The sequence below is a fragment of the Magnolia sinica genome, chromosome 17, assembly GCF_029962835.1.
Source record: "Magnolia sinica isolate HGM2019 chromosome 17, MsV1, whole genome shotgun sequence".
NCBI lineage: Eukaryota > Viridiplantae > Streptophyta > Magnoliopsida > Magnoliales > Magnoliaceae > Magnolia > Magnolia sinica.
The window spans coordinates 18,065,829-18,081,312 of NC_080589.1; the positions used below are offsets into that span (position 1 = coordinate 18,065,829).

General features: G+C 39.2%; 1 protein-coding gene and 1 pseudogene across 6 annotated transcripts in view; one reads left to right on the forward strand and one right to left on the reverse strand.

The window, feature by feature from the left end:
* Positions 1 to 15,484, forward strand: part of LOC131231088 (uncharacterized) — a 68,967-nt gene that overhangs the window by 15,018 nt on the left and 38,465 nt on the right. The window lies entirely within an intron of this gene.
* LOC131231087 (probable uridine nucleosidase 1) lies at positions 3,792 to 13,189 on the reverse strand (annotated as a pseudogene).

The following is a 15,484-nucleotide window of genomic DNA, read 5'->3' on the forward strand; positions in this document are numbered from 1 at the left end:
ATGGTTTTCAATGGCACGGCTTGGTGATTCAAGGCTTTTTCGAATTGAGTAATCTTTATCTCTTGTAATTTTTTGCTTTTATAGTGCATTATTGTTGCTTTGTGTTGTAGCTTTTTTTCCACAAAGGGTTTTTCCACATTAAATTCAGAGTTTTTGTGATTGTGCTTTATTGTGCGATTGGAATACTTTGCTTGATTCATCTCTATATACTTCCGCAATTCCCCAACATAATCCTCTCCCATGTAAGGAGAGGGTGTGTGTAGGGCGGGTTTTTTTAGTACAATGGGGTTTTTTTTTAATACGATGGGCCCCTAGGTGGTAAGTAAGAAATTGACTAATTTCTCACATAACTCATCTTTTTTTTTTAGCCCTGAGATAAGTATTTACTTTTTTCAAGACGAAAATGTCCTTTTGTATTTTTTCAAAATGGATTGTGGGCCCCACTAAAACGGGGCCAATCTAATCCATTCACATTAATCAGAGAGTTATGTACCCATGGAAGGGACTTTTTAGCTTTCTGATGAAGTTCTAAATGGCCCACGACTCCATAAATGTTGTTTGTTAATTTTGAATTGTTTCCTCTAATAAGGTCCATCCGTAATGAGTTTTACCCTCAAACCTGGGATGAGGACATCAAATTAAACCCCTTTGATGTGGACGGGTTGATTTGCTTCACGAAAATCTAGTGGGCCCCACATAAGATTTGGGATTGGTTCAAAAGGTAGGACCCTTGCCACAGAAAGCCTTCTTGTTCATTTCCTCTTTGCATCTTTATACCTCGAAAGTTGAAGAAGCCAATTTCGAAGAGGGGATTATAGGTCCCACAAAGTCATAAATGGGTGTACTCCCTAGGATATCTGATCCATTCATTTCTTTCTTGTCATCTCAGGACTTCGGAGGGCATTGATTTCATCTTCATCTGAGGCCTCTGTGGCCCCCAAATACACCTAATAGTGGACTTTTCAGTCGGAGTTGTTTTGATTGGTATAATCCACCCTTGATGTCTTCTTCATTCAATCTTGGTGTCATGCCCTAAAATTATTTTCACGGGCTAATAATCGAAGTGAATTTCAATGGAGACACACGATGGGACCTACAATAGCGGCTTGAAAAGTGTTATGCAGTCCAAGAAGTGCCTATTTGAGTTATTGTGGAGTTATTTTTCGAAGAGAGGGGACTACTCCTATAGAAGGTAGTTTGGATCGTTGTTACCACCTCAGTGGGACCCACTCCAGAAGTGAATGTGGATGTGGAGGTGGAGGTGGAGTTGGAGTGGAGGTGAAGGTGGATATAAAAGTGCATGTGGACCTAGTGAAGGGGAAGGGTGGATCCCCCTAAGCACTGTGGATTGCACCTGAGTGCAAATGTCCTAGGGATCCACAATGCTCAGTGGAATCCCCCCAAGGTCCACATTCTCTTTCATATCCACCTTCATCCCCACCTCCACATCCACATTTATCCCTAAATCCATATTCACATCCACACCTACATTTATATATATTCAATTCCAAATCCACGTTTACATTTTTATTCATTCATATTCAACATTCACATCCACTTTATGCAGTCCACGTTCACGTTTTAATTCATTCAATTCAGCATTCACATGTGCACGTGAAAGTGGATGTGAATTTTAAATTGTATGAATGAAAATGTGGAGATGGATGTGAATGTTGAATTGTATGAATGCAAATGTAAAAGTGCATATGAAAGTGAATGTGAATTTTGAATTGTATGAATACGAATGTGAAAGTGCATGTGCACATGAATATGGATGTGAATTTTAAATTATATGAATGCAAATGTGAAAGTACATATGCATGTAGAAGTGGATGTCAATTTTTAATTGTATGAATACAAATGTGAAAGTGCATGTGCATGTGGAAGTGAATGTGAATTTTTAATTGTATGAATGTAATTGTGAAAATGCATGTGCATTTGGATGTGAATGTGAATGTGAATTTTATATTGTATGAATGCAAATGTAAAAGTGCATATGGATATGAAAGTGGATGTGAATTTTTAATTGTATGAATGCAAATGTGAAAGTGCATGTGTATATGGAAGTAGATGTGAATCTATAATTGTATGAATGCAAACGAGAAAGTGCACGTGCATGTAGAAGTGGATGTAAATTTTTAATTGCATGAATGTAAATGTGAAAGTGCATATGCATGTGCAAGTGAATGCAGATGTGGAAGTAATTATGAATGTTGATTTTGAAGTGAATGCAAATGTGAGTTTTGAATTGTATGAATGCATATTTAGGTGGATGTGAATTTTGAATTATATGAATGAAAATGTTGAAGTGGATATGAATTTTGTATTAAATAGATGAAAATGTGGATGTGGAAGTATATATGAATGTTGAATTAAATAAATGAAAATATGGAAGTGAATGCAGAAATTAACGTGAATGTGTATATGAAAGTGAATGTGGACATAGGGGGTGATGGATCCCCTTGAGCATCACGTCGCAAGTGGCACTCATACGCATGATCGAATCAGCCAAGTAGTGTGTGGTCGAAGTCGGCAACTTGGCCGACCAAAGAAGAGTTTGATCAAAATCGGCATTTCGGCTGACTAGAGCGGAAGGAGTGCTTGGTGAGATGTTTGGCCGATTAGGCAGTTGGCTTTGACCAACAGTTCAGTCTTAGAAACGTTGCTTGGTCTATCAATTCGACCCAATTCAACAGGCGGAATCTAATCGCCGTGCTTTTCGACCACAAGGAACGGTTACTTCGGCCTTAACCGTTGGAAATGCCTTTTCATTGTAAAAGGTTTCACATGAATCTCTTAGAAATGCCTCTTGAAAAACCGCACAACTTTTCATTCTCTACAAAACTTGGTGTAAATGGCAGGTTAATCAGATCATCTCTAAGAAAACATCTCCTCTCAAAACCTTCTCTCTGCTGTGGGTCCTCTGTTTTCACAATACAGAGTCTGCCATAACAGAAACTGCATCACCGTGTTCCTGTTGTGCTGTTTTCGTGATTGTTGCACGTAGAATCAACAAGGCTTGTCATATCTTAGAAGAAGTTCACCAGTAACTCGGCAGCCATCTCATACCAATGAGAGGGGGTGAATAACACTTTAAGAAAAGCATATCTCATACGTGCTTCATAGCCTGGTTCACAACAGATTATTCTGTTTTATTTTCTATTTTTTGTTTCGGTTTCTGCCTCCAAATCAAAACTTATTTTCAAAACAAGCTCAGGCATGGTGGCAACACCTGATGTAACGTAAGGAGGTCGACATCATGCTACTGGTTCATCAGATGCAAGATCCGGAACTCGCCGGATGGATATTAGACTTCTAAACAAACTTCCCAACAAAGCAAATGATAAATGATGAGTTTATATATTAAAGCAAGAACATTCGAACAATAGAAAGACACCGACTAGGTATAAACTAACAAAGGATAGTCTTCTAAATGTCTTGGAATAAATTACTAGTTCATTAGATGCAAGATCTGGAACTCGCCAGCTGGATATTAGACTTCTAAATGAACTTTCCAACAAAGCAAATGATAAATGACGAGTTTATTAAAGCAAGAACATCCGAATAATAGAAAGACACCGAATGGGTATAAACTAACAAAGGGAATCTTCTAATGTCTTGGAATGAATCCAACCTCTTGACCTCAGTTCCCATTCTTTTCCTACTGGTGTTATGTTGGAAAGGCCTTCAGATATTATGGTTTCATTACCAGATTCTTGATAAATGCAATGACTCCTTCGACTTCAACTCCCATTCCATCTGTGCTGAAAGTTCAACAGAATCAGAAATGCAAACAGAACTCAGACAGGTGAAATGGAAGATGTCCCAATGGGGCCCATGCGTGCAAGATCTAAGCTTATTACTAGGCTGGCCCCTGTTGTTGATGTCTCAAATCTTTCAGAAACAGGGTCTGTCGATGCCATCAACAGCTGCTCAATGCCATCCTGAAAATCCGGAAATCCCATGTTGGTTGCTGGACACTTTGTGGTGTCCTGCTCGATGCTATCGAAGAGGTTCCATGCCATAGACAGGTTGTCGATGCCATCGAAGTCTCATCAAAGATGCCATCAGAAAAATCCGAAAAATCCATGTTTAGTCACTGGAACATTTTGGTGTTCTACTCAATGGCATCGACCACCTTAACAAAAACTCAAGCCAGACTGCTCATATGAGAGGCCATAAATGTATGTCAAATGGACTTAACATCTATTCTTTTGTACATCGTGGCCCACCATGTAGATGCCTGGGCAAAAACTCAGGTTAGTCCTATCAGCTTGTGAGCCGTAGATGTATGCAAGATGGGAAACATTGGACAACTTTCTTTAACCATCCATTTTCATCGACGACCTTCCTTATTTTCTATCCAGGGCATCTATACAGTAGTGGGCCAGCCTGACGAGCAGCTTTGATCTTACACAGGTGCTCAACAAACATACCATTGGCAAGAGGCAGCATAAGAAACCAGTTGGATTGTACATTTTCAGTCCTTGGTCCAACAAGGTAAGTCCTGAACAGATGCCCTGGGTCTCAACCCTCACAACTCCCTTCTTGAAGGTGAAAAGATCAGCCCGTACCTAGTGGAACAAAACAGACAGGATCGTGCTGAACAATCCCTGAATTACACAACACGAGGGAGCTGTTTAAATTATCAATGCATATAAAGAAGTGTTATCATGATGCGCATTTCATAATCATATGAAGGTGTTCCCCACCATAGAGGCAGTTAATGTGTATGGTGACCAGGACCATTCATCTGGTTCAATGCTGCAATCCTAGCCATCGGACCTCCATGAGTTGATGTCATGTGATGTAGAGCGGGTGGCGGACACTTTCATGGCCAAGATGGAAGAGAGCAAGCCCGATTGCAGGCAAAAGTGATCATGACCATGAGAACCCTATAGCAGGTGTATCTCACAAACCGGAATGACCTATTTGACGTACCATATATGATTTTGGGGTAGGAGAAGCTACTTTAGCCAACCAACCCCGATATGCCATGTTGCCCACGCTGGATTTGCGAGCTTCCGTCATATCGATGGAATCATAACTCTTGATCCTTTAAGCTTTAGGAGTTGTACCCAACATGAAAAGGGCTTAGAAAAATTAGGAGAATAACATGGTTTGGTCAAATTGGACACTTACTATTTTTGGCCGAAAACCATGAAGTCTAGTAGAAATCATGACCATCTATAAAAAGTCACGTTTTTTAGGGAGTTTGAGTTGGAGTTTGATTTTGAAACTTCTTCCTAGGTTTGATATCACTATTTAAAGGATTGTAAATTCGTTTTTATCATCAATCAATTTAAATTTGAATTTATTAGAATTTATTTCTATTTTTCTATTTTTCCTTGTGGATTCAAGGGATCTCTTGAGGAGTCCAAAGAAACTCTATGGATTCGGAGTAATTTTCCCCTGAGGAAGACAGTGATCAACCTCATCATGTCCATCCCTGCATCATCATGTTTCTCAGTTATTGTTACAGGATGTCAATCAGATGAGACCATAATAGTTCAATCACCATGATTTTTGGACTGTGGACCATCAACACAATGTTCTGCTGTATCAACGGTCATCACCATGCTCAAGTGCTACATGAATGGTGGAGATTCATTTTATGAAAACTTTGGGTAACTCGAAGGAGAAAGATACCATAAATGTCTTCAGATTTCACATGCCAGTCTCTATAGAACTGGCCCATGTCAGATATTATTTGTGTGTGTCTTCCGTTTGATGCCTTCAATTCAGCAAGGTCCGCATCTGAAACAGAAAAAAGAAGGTAGAAAGTTGAAGATAATAGGAGAAAGCTGCATCTGTGGCCCAACTAGAGGGATATAGCATACGCAGTGAGTATGCATGGCAGATGAGAAAATTTGGATATTGAGCTTCAACAAACATATGGCTTTCTGATGTGCATGATTCTATACATGTGGAGACCATATTTTGGTGGTTTGTACTGTTGATCTGATGGGCCCACCCACAAAATCCCTCAGACTGGAAGATCAATGACTCCACATAGTTTGGTGGTTTAGAATGTTGCTCTGATTGGCCCCAAGATGGGCTTGTTTGATTTTCCATATTGCATGTAAATCCCTGGTAAATAAGTAATTATTACTTTTTTACCTGATTTGAAAATGGATGAGTAATTCTACCTTGAAAATTGGTCTAAAAGTATTGACTTAAATCTATAGGCCCCACTGTGATGTATATATTATATCCGCGCTGTCCATCTGTTTTATCAAAACATTTTGAGGCATGAGCTGAAAAATGAGACAGATCCAATGCTCAAATGGCCCACAAGAAAGGAAACAATGGCCTTAATTCGTCCACCATTGAAAGTTGTTTCCTTCATTGGGCACATATTGAGGTTTATTCATCATCTAACTGGTTTATAGGGTCACACAGACATGGATAAGGGGAAAGCAAAAATATCAGCTTGATCCAAAACTTCTATTGGCTCCAAGAAGTTTTAAACTGTAGGCATTCGATTCCCACTGTTTCCTGTAGTGTGGTCCACTTGAGCTTTGGATCTGCCTTATTTTTGTGCTCAAGCCCTAAATTCAGCTGGCATAATGATTGGGCAGTGTGGATAAGCCACATACATCACGGTGGGACCCACATTTATTTCACAAAATTCTCAATTTTGGTGTTAAAAAAGTAGGTTGTCACTGTTTACATTGGGAAAGATGCAGCAATTACCTAAGTAAATAATTATTACCCATTTACAAGGTAATTACAGTCGAGCTGAAAAATCAAACAGGCCCTCAGATTGGAAGATCAATAACTCGAAGTAGGCCAAAGTTCAAAGGATTAGGTGTTTTCAGTCTAGGAAATTTCTGGGGCATCCCCCATTCATGGTAGGACCCATAAGATCAATGGTCTGGAAAAAGGAAAATGGACCACTGTCCTCTACTTAAACAATGTTAACTAAGAAATAGTCACATCAAGTCATGAAACAAAGTAGAAGACGAAGTTGAAACCTGTTAGTACAACTTGGGTGGTGATGTTTATGCCAACAATGTCAATATTTGCACCACTAGTGAACATGACGTCTGCTGCATCTGGGTCTGCATATATCTGAAAAGACAATAGGGTTATCCTTAGCAATGCAAAAGACTATTTCAATTTGAAAGCCAGAAAATCTTGGGAAAAACTAATAATGACTTGCATATGAGCAGAAATGATAAAGAGCTCAATTGACCAATTAAGCTAAATTTGGATGTAGAATGGCCTAAAATCCAGACTGCCACAATATCATAAATCTGTAGGCCCCACACCTGACACATCCAACCTGTCATTTTGCTGAGGAAATCCCAAAAGACGAAGTAAAAGGTGTTTCATGCCTTACATAAACTGTATGTTTATTGAGTTTCTCAAATGCATTATTTTTCAATTCAAAAGTTTGTGGGGCCACAGATATGACTAGTGCAATCCACATCGTATCCATTTAGCCATGGCCCACAACTTTAGGCTCTTTCTGATCGAGCAGTTGGGGAACTGATAGACATGATAAGTAAGATCTAGAAGCCCAAATAGGGAGCCAAAACCAACCATAAATCAGTATTCAGTCATATATACTTCTGGATGAGGTTTAGCTGCAGAAAAAGAACAGAGGTGTAACTTGTTTTGTTCTCAAGTGAAACAGAGTCAACCTGGTTACAGAAGAGCTTTGGTTCCATGTTCAAAAAAGAAAAAGTTAAAATTTTAAAAATAATAATAAAATAAAAAATAAAATAAAAAAGGTCAACTTGGTTACAGAATATCTTTGGTTACATGTAAGTAACAAAAAAAAAAAAGAGTCCATATACATATGTCAGTCGCTTGACTTCCTGAATTGTAAGGGAACTACAACACTTAGAAGCTACTTTTATAGGGAATTTGATAACACCACCAGAAGCTACTTCTGGCAGCTTCTCTTACAAAATAGAAGGTATTCTAAAGTGTAGAATGGCTTCTACTCTGAAAACAGAAGCTGCCACCAAATGCACTTTTAGCCTAAAAACTTTGAAATCTAGAAATCCTTCCTAGACTTAAAAAATCGAAGGACTCCAACATCCAAAGCTAATTTCTAGCACTGGAATCAACTAACACTCCCTAAGAATGTCATAAAATAACATTACTTGTTGAAAATTAAGAACAGTTGGCCCTATGAATTTTGGTCCCACCAGAAGTGGGATGACCCCACTATGATGTCAGCATCATTTCATAGTAACCTCATCAGATCATGTGTCCTAGTGACCCCATCCTTTGGCCTTGTTTCTTCTTTCACGGTGTCCAATCGGCTCTATATATCAGAAAGAAGATAGGCAACTAATGTCAAATTTCATATGGACCATACCATTATGTGATAATTCAAGTTGGAGGAGTTCAGTTTGAAGCTCTCACTTCATCCCTTTGCAACCACCCCCCCTTTTTGATTTCATGGAAATGAACTTTTCTAAAAATTAAATATCGATAAAAATCACTATCCCAATTGTTATCATTGCAGCTTTGTCACAGACAACTCTATTTCAAAATGTAGTGTGTTAATTTAAATCAAATTATACTTGCGGGCCCCCTCATATAATACAAAAAGGCCCATCAGAGTCCGTCAGTTCGCTTGCAGGCGCCTGTTTGAGGCCAAAGAAGGCATTCTTAAGTTTACATACAAAGTCTGGTTTCATTTCTACTTTCAATCCTTCAGGTTGTAACATTTATACTTCTTCTTTTAAGTCGCCATTCAGAAATGCGTTTTTTTTTTTTTTTTTTTCACATCTAATTGCTTTAGAGGCCACTTCTTAGCAGAGGCGGCTACTGCAAGGAAAGCTTTTGAAAATCAAATATCAAATAGAAATCAATATCTCAATTTTTATCATTATAGCTTTGTCATGGACAACTACAGATTGAAATTTCAAAATGACATGTGTGTGTGTGTGTGTGTGTGTGTTTCTTGATCAGATATGCAGTGTGTAGGTGTTTCACCAAGGCCTTCTAATAAAAGTTTGTAGGGGCATTACTTTCATTGATACTCCAAGAAGGATAGGTGGAAAAGAGATACTTACATTTGCTTCAGCAGCAGGGTTCATACTCCCGGAGGTCAAGAAAGCCCCACCAAGTATGACGATTGTCTTCACCTTGCTAGCGAATGATGAATCCTTTTTAATTGCCTGATGAAACAAACAAAACAAAAATTACTGATATAGGTCTGATTATAATGGATAGTGCATTGGAGACAAGAAGTTCATTTAAAATGGTTATAGAGCATTGAGCATCATTACATGTATTATTTTTCTGCAGTATAGAATTTCGTACATGTGGGACCCATGGTACAGTGAAACAAAATGCTGATCTTATGGGCACCACACCATGCATTGGGGCCTGCCCGCAAATACTCTTAAGATCAGGAAATTCTAACCCTTCATTAGTAGCCTACAAATAGGTACATGTGAAAACAGTCCAGTTCACATTGGAAGGAAAAATAAGCCAGAGATGAGATCTTCCAATCTGAAAGATCTTTTAAGCATCTGTATGCACAGAGGGGCCCACCAGATTAACAGTATGGATCACCAAACCATGTGCCCTCCCGTCTTGGCACAAGTTCAAGTGACTCAAGTTACAAGTATAATCAGCACAGAACATTAGATCCACATGGCAGAAGAAATTTCTTGGTTACCACTTGCCAATGCCAAATTTGTCAGCGGTCCTAATGCAAGTATGGATACAAAACCAGGGCATTCCGACACCTTATCGATCAAGAATTTGGATGCGCTTTTCCCAATTTTGTTTCCCTCGGGGGGGGGGGGGGGCGGCGCGCGGGGTTTCGAAATACATTCCCCAATCCATCAGAACCATGAATAGTTTCATCAGCTTCATGCTTTCCACCCTATTCCAAAAAGCAACAGTCAAATGAAAAAGTAGTACTACTTGAATTTGAAATTTAGTCTTATACAAAAGATATTGTGCAATTTTCATGCTTCCCTAAACACAGAAGCATGCAAATTTCCTGGAAATATTTATCAAGGAACAAAGAGCATATCCAGGGTTAAGTTGGAAACTAATGCATATTTACAGAAAATTTCACAGCATTCAAGAACCTGTTTGTAACAGATAAGAAGATATTATAAGATATCCATATTAAGGTTGGAGAAACTTCCAAATGCCAATTGTTACTATCAATCGATATCACAGTATGTGAAACAGGCATTGTTACAAGGTGTCAAACAAAAGACATGAAATCCAACAAACGTACATGTCCACATGAATATTTAATACTGATAATTAATGCATTATTAACACAGACAACCAAACATTTTTTTTTATTATTTTTTTAAAGCAAAAAAAATAATAAATAATAAACAATAAAATCTTAAAGGAATGTTTGGAAATTCAGTTTTTCAAGGTTAAAAAGCTTCACACATTCGAAACCTTCCCATACCAAGCTTCACATGTTCAAGACCTTCACATACCTATCTCAAATATGATTTGGAAAGGAAACGTAGGAAAATGGAACATTGCTTTGATGCAGGTTCTGTTTTTCTGACTCAGAAGAACCACCAATCAGCACAATGCCATACACTACCTAAGATATAGTAAAATACATAATTAGTACAAAAATAGCAACAAAACAGGTGAGAAGTTTTAATTTTCCTATTTTATTCCTGAGTATTTTCATGTGGGAATTATGACTATGCTCCATAGGATCATTTGAGATGGGGAAAGCTAGCGTATTTTGACATCCCACTGGTAGGGGCAGAGGGACCATAAAGACTTTTTCATTTTTTGTAGAACATGTTGAAAATAGACAAGCCGGATTCTTGAAGTTGCACCAAAAGGAAACAAAAAGAAAAAGAAAGGATTTTGGATCAATATTCACGCATGACCACTCAAGAAACTTAAAAATTAAAACCAACTATATGGAAAGAGGGCCAAGCACTGGAACAAAACTTTTCATTTATTAGTTAAGTCCAAATTGCCGAGAAACAATTACGGCTGTCGATGGGCAAGGCTTGCCCGTCGGGCATCTGGGTCTAGCCTGCTTTGGACCGGGCTTGAGCTGGCAAATCAAGCTGGAGGGCTGGCCCCAGGCCTAAACTTCAAATCATTTCATTTATCAGGACAGGGCTCAGGCTGTGTCTAAAAGCCCATCAGCCTAGCCTAAACCCAGCGAGTTTAGGAGTTTGAGTGAATTTTGCAATATACTGCATATATAGATATTGTATGCCTTGTTCCGAGTATCCGTGATATCATCGATATCACTAGCTTGGCGATACTAATAACACTAGTAATATCAGAAATTCCGAGTATCAGTGGTATATTACCAAAGTATTGTCATGCATGTGATTGTATTATGTATGTGTGTGCATGGATGGATAGATCCACCATTTTGCCCATGTTTACCAATGTTTCCCTAAGTCAACGATACATGCTTTTAGGCCTCCATTAAAGGGGAAACTTATTATTTGATTCCTAAATATGCAAATATACATATTTTTTGCTATTATTTTATTCTCAAATATGTAATTATGTGAATTTTACCATCTCCTGAGGTATCATTGAAAAAAATCCACCATTTTCCTCATGTTTCCCTGAGTCAGCATTACATGATTTTAGGCTCCCAATAAAGGAAAACTTATTATTTTGTGTCTTTTTTACAATTATTTGATTCCTAAATATGCAAATATGTGTATTTGAGCGTCTCCTGAAGTTTCATTGAGAAATTCCACCATTTTTGCATGTTTCCCCAATGCTTCCCTCAATCAGCGATACGTTTCAGGGTATTGGTGATAATATCAGCAATATCGATACATGTTTCCATATCACCACCTAGCGATACATGTAACGATACCAATACTATGAACAATGATTATATGCAGTAACTTCATATATGTGTAGCCCAACAGATGTATAGCTTGCTTGGCTTTGAGGCCAAATCACTTGCACAGTGGGCCAAATACCTAGCTGCCATGGTTTTTGATAACTTGTTGCCAATAAAAATGAAAACAAAGAATTTCAGGGATTTCATCTTATTAATCAAATCCCTTGCAACCCATAGAAAATATATATATCAGCATGAAGATTTTGTAGACGGCATAGATTGATTGTAGTTTGAACTTTGACCTGTGAAGTGAGATTATTCTTCTACTTCCTTCTTGTATCTAGTCTCTTCCTACGCATCCTATCCACTCTAAACACATGGGTTTTTAGTCTAAACACTTCTGTTGGGTTCCAAAAACAAAACGAGAGAGAGAGAGAGAGAGAGAGAGAGAGTGTGTGTGTGTGTGTGTGTGCAGTAATGAGCTTTAGAGTATCTAGAGATGGATGATCTCCCATCGTCCTGTTTTCATTTTTTTTTAATGAGATGCTTTCATCTCATTTGATAAATCATTGTTGCCAATCGACAAAATCAAGTAAAAATGAAAAGGAAGTTCAACGATTTCATACCCTGAATCAAATTCTTTGCAACCCATAGAAAAAGAGAAGAAAAACAAAAAGAAAATCATATCAATATGAAGATTACAGAACATTAAAGTCTAAGGTGGTAATAAAGCGAAGTTGCCCTAATCTTGAACTCCAATATGGAATACAATCAAATTTAGTACTCAAAGCAAACATTAAGCTATGTAATGAGAACTACCATAGACGTCTAAATCAACCAATTATGCAATTTTGATGAAGGACCATGCATATAGCTTATGCAAAGGCATCCTAAGTGATTATAATGTCCTCTTACCTTCAAAGGTTCACAACATTCTACGCAAGGCTCACATTGGACCCACAACAACGAGCTGCCTGAGTCGATGATGGCCCACCTCTTAATTGGGGGTGTGCCCATATAGAAGCTCATCACATACTCACCTAAAGTGGGCCGAAGAGGCGCGCTTGGGGACATTGATTGATGATGATCTTGATTGACGTGATTGGAAGTAGTGGAGTCGGGAGTCGGAGCGGCGGTGTGCCGCCATGGTGAGATTGCGGAGAGATATGGTGTTTGGTTTGTAGAAGGGGGAGAGTGGGGAGTCACGATGGATGAGGCGGGCCGCGAAGCCGATGTCGGCGTGTGGGTGTGATGAGAGGGAAGGTGGGACATGGATGAGGATGATGAAGAGTGTAACTATAGTGAAAGTGGGTGTATGCATGGAGTGAAGCTAGCAATAGGAAAATGGGAAGAAGATACGAGTGAGGAGAATACAGACGTTTCTAGGATAGGTTTGAAGAAAATGCATAGAGTGCATTGCTTGTGTGGATGACTTCTTTATACTAATGAGAGGCTAGATCCAATACAAACGTTTCTACGATGAGTCCGGATCCTCTGTTAGCCAAAAGCACGACTTTCCTGCTTTTTTCCCTCGTTTACTGAATAGTGATTGGTCTTTCCATGCAATTACACAGTCACAGGGTCCACTTAGATAGTAACAACCACAGTTTTACTACTTGACGCAAACAGAGGATCCGTATTCTTCTAAGATAGGTTTAACGTACAAATCGATATGTGGGGCCCATTCTAATGTTCTAATGACATTAAATCCGTACATCATGTGTGGCCCTTCCTATTCTTCTTATATCCCGAAACTCAGGTCAATTAAAAACTCTGGTGGGGCAAACCATGAAAAATAATGCCTAAACTTCTAAAATTAGGTGTTGTGGCCCGGTTTAGATTCTACCGGTCCCCATCTAATCTCCCTCCTAACTGGAATCGGATTTTGTACTGATTAACTCAGTAGGCTAATGGGTACTGAGTTGATGTGTCAAGAGCCAATTGGATTTAAGATGTGAGGCCGCTTCCCTCTTCCAAATGCCGTTGGCTTCTCTCTTTCTCTCTCTTCCATGCAAGGAGGAAACGTAGAAGGATCTACCGCTGCTTGGAGAGATTTCAATGGTACTGAGTAAACTCTATTAGGCCCACTGTAAATGGATGTAGTCTATCCATGCTGTCCATCCGTTTTTCAAGCACAATTAATGGTTGAGACCAAAATTGAATCATTTCCAATGCTCATGTTGTCACGCCCCAAACCCGAAAATCGGATTCATAGGAATTCTGATCGCCAAATCCGGTGCTGACAGCCTCCGTAGTACCCCATTCTCGGTTCCTAGGGTCCATATGCCAGATTCCGATCCTGAAATTCTATAAAGAGGATTTTTTTTTCTTTTATACATTTAACTCGCAATAAACATAACCACAAGATTACTCAATTCACAAAGGCAACATCATCATCACATATCCACTAATATAATCATTGAGTACAATACAAAAGGAAAATACATAAATCGAAAATCAAGCTCCAGAAGACCGTTGCACACTCCAAGCTCAATACTGCTGCAACCTAACATCACCTGCACGCATCTATCGTGCATAAGCTTATATAAAGCTTAGAGGGTGGTGTAAGTGTGTATACAAAGTAAGTGCCCAGTATTCAATACAATGCCATCATCATACAATACCGGAATTACTAGTAATCCATAAATCGTACAATATCGGAATAAGCAGAAATGCTGACAAGATCATGAATTATCAGAGTAAGCAGAAATACTGACAAGATCATAAATCATACGATAACAGAGTAAGCGGAAATACGGACAAGTCCATGAGTCAATTAATATCAGAATACGCAATATAGAACAGCTATGCAAATGAGGTATCATAAAGAGTCAACTATCAGATGTCTAGAATGTGATGCAATATGCAATTCCTGATGAGTTCACGAATAGTGTCAGCCGTATCTAAACCATATAAATACAAAAACACAGTAACCCAAAATGTCATATGTCGCAGATGTAATGCAATATACGGTGCGAATGGAATGATCAGGCTGGAGTGTGAAGTCGGGATAGTAGTACGTAGTATCGCAGGCTATGGGGTCCATCACAATGGACTTCTATCCAAACTAGTCTCATACCTAATTTGGATAGTCAGACTCAATGTGGTAAACTCCTGATCTCAAGTTAGTCGCGCGCCCCAACCGAAATCCTGTCATTGCGATGGTACACGTAACAAATAATTGCACATCACCAGCCCGAGTGGATAGTGAATGAATGAATGAATGAGTATGCAACTCCTGCTCAATAAGTCCACATATCAGTACAGTTCCTCTCTGGGATCATCATCGGGGTTTAGTACACTCCAAATGACACTGCTGCTCTCCCAGTCGCACAGTCCAAGTGAGCGTAAGAAACCTCACTATCCGCCTGGCCAATAGTCTGTCAATACCTATCCGGCATGTCGATAATGAACCCATTTACGAGCTGGTCAAACTCAGCCTAGCAATGCCCCCTACGCTCGGGCGGGTAAGGCCACAACCCCCTCCCAACCGACCACGACATAGTGAGAGACACGGCCTCCTGGTATTCGGCACTCGGACGCTCATGTATCCACTCGGTCTCGACATTGGGGCCTCCTCTAGTACCAAGAGGGTTTAGAAATTTTCACCCAGGGCCATTTATGGCAGCCCGATGCTAGAATAAATGTTTGGTGTCCCGTCTGGCCATCCACGATATGCCTGTGGAGGCTATA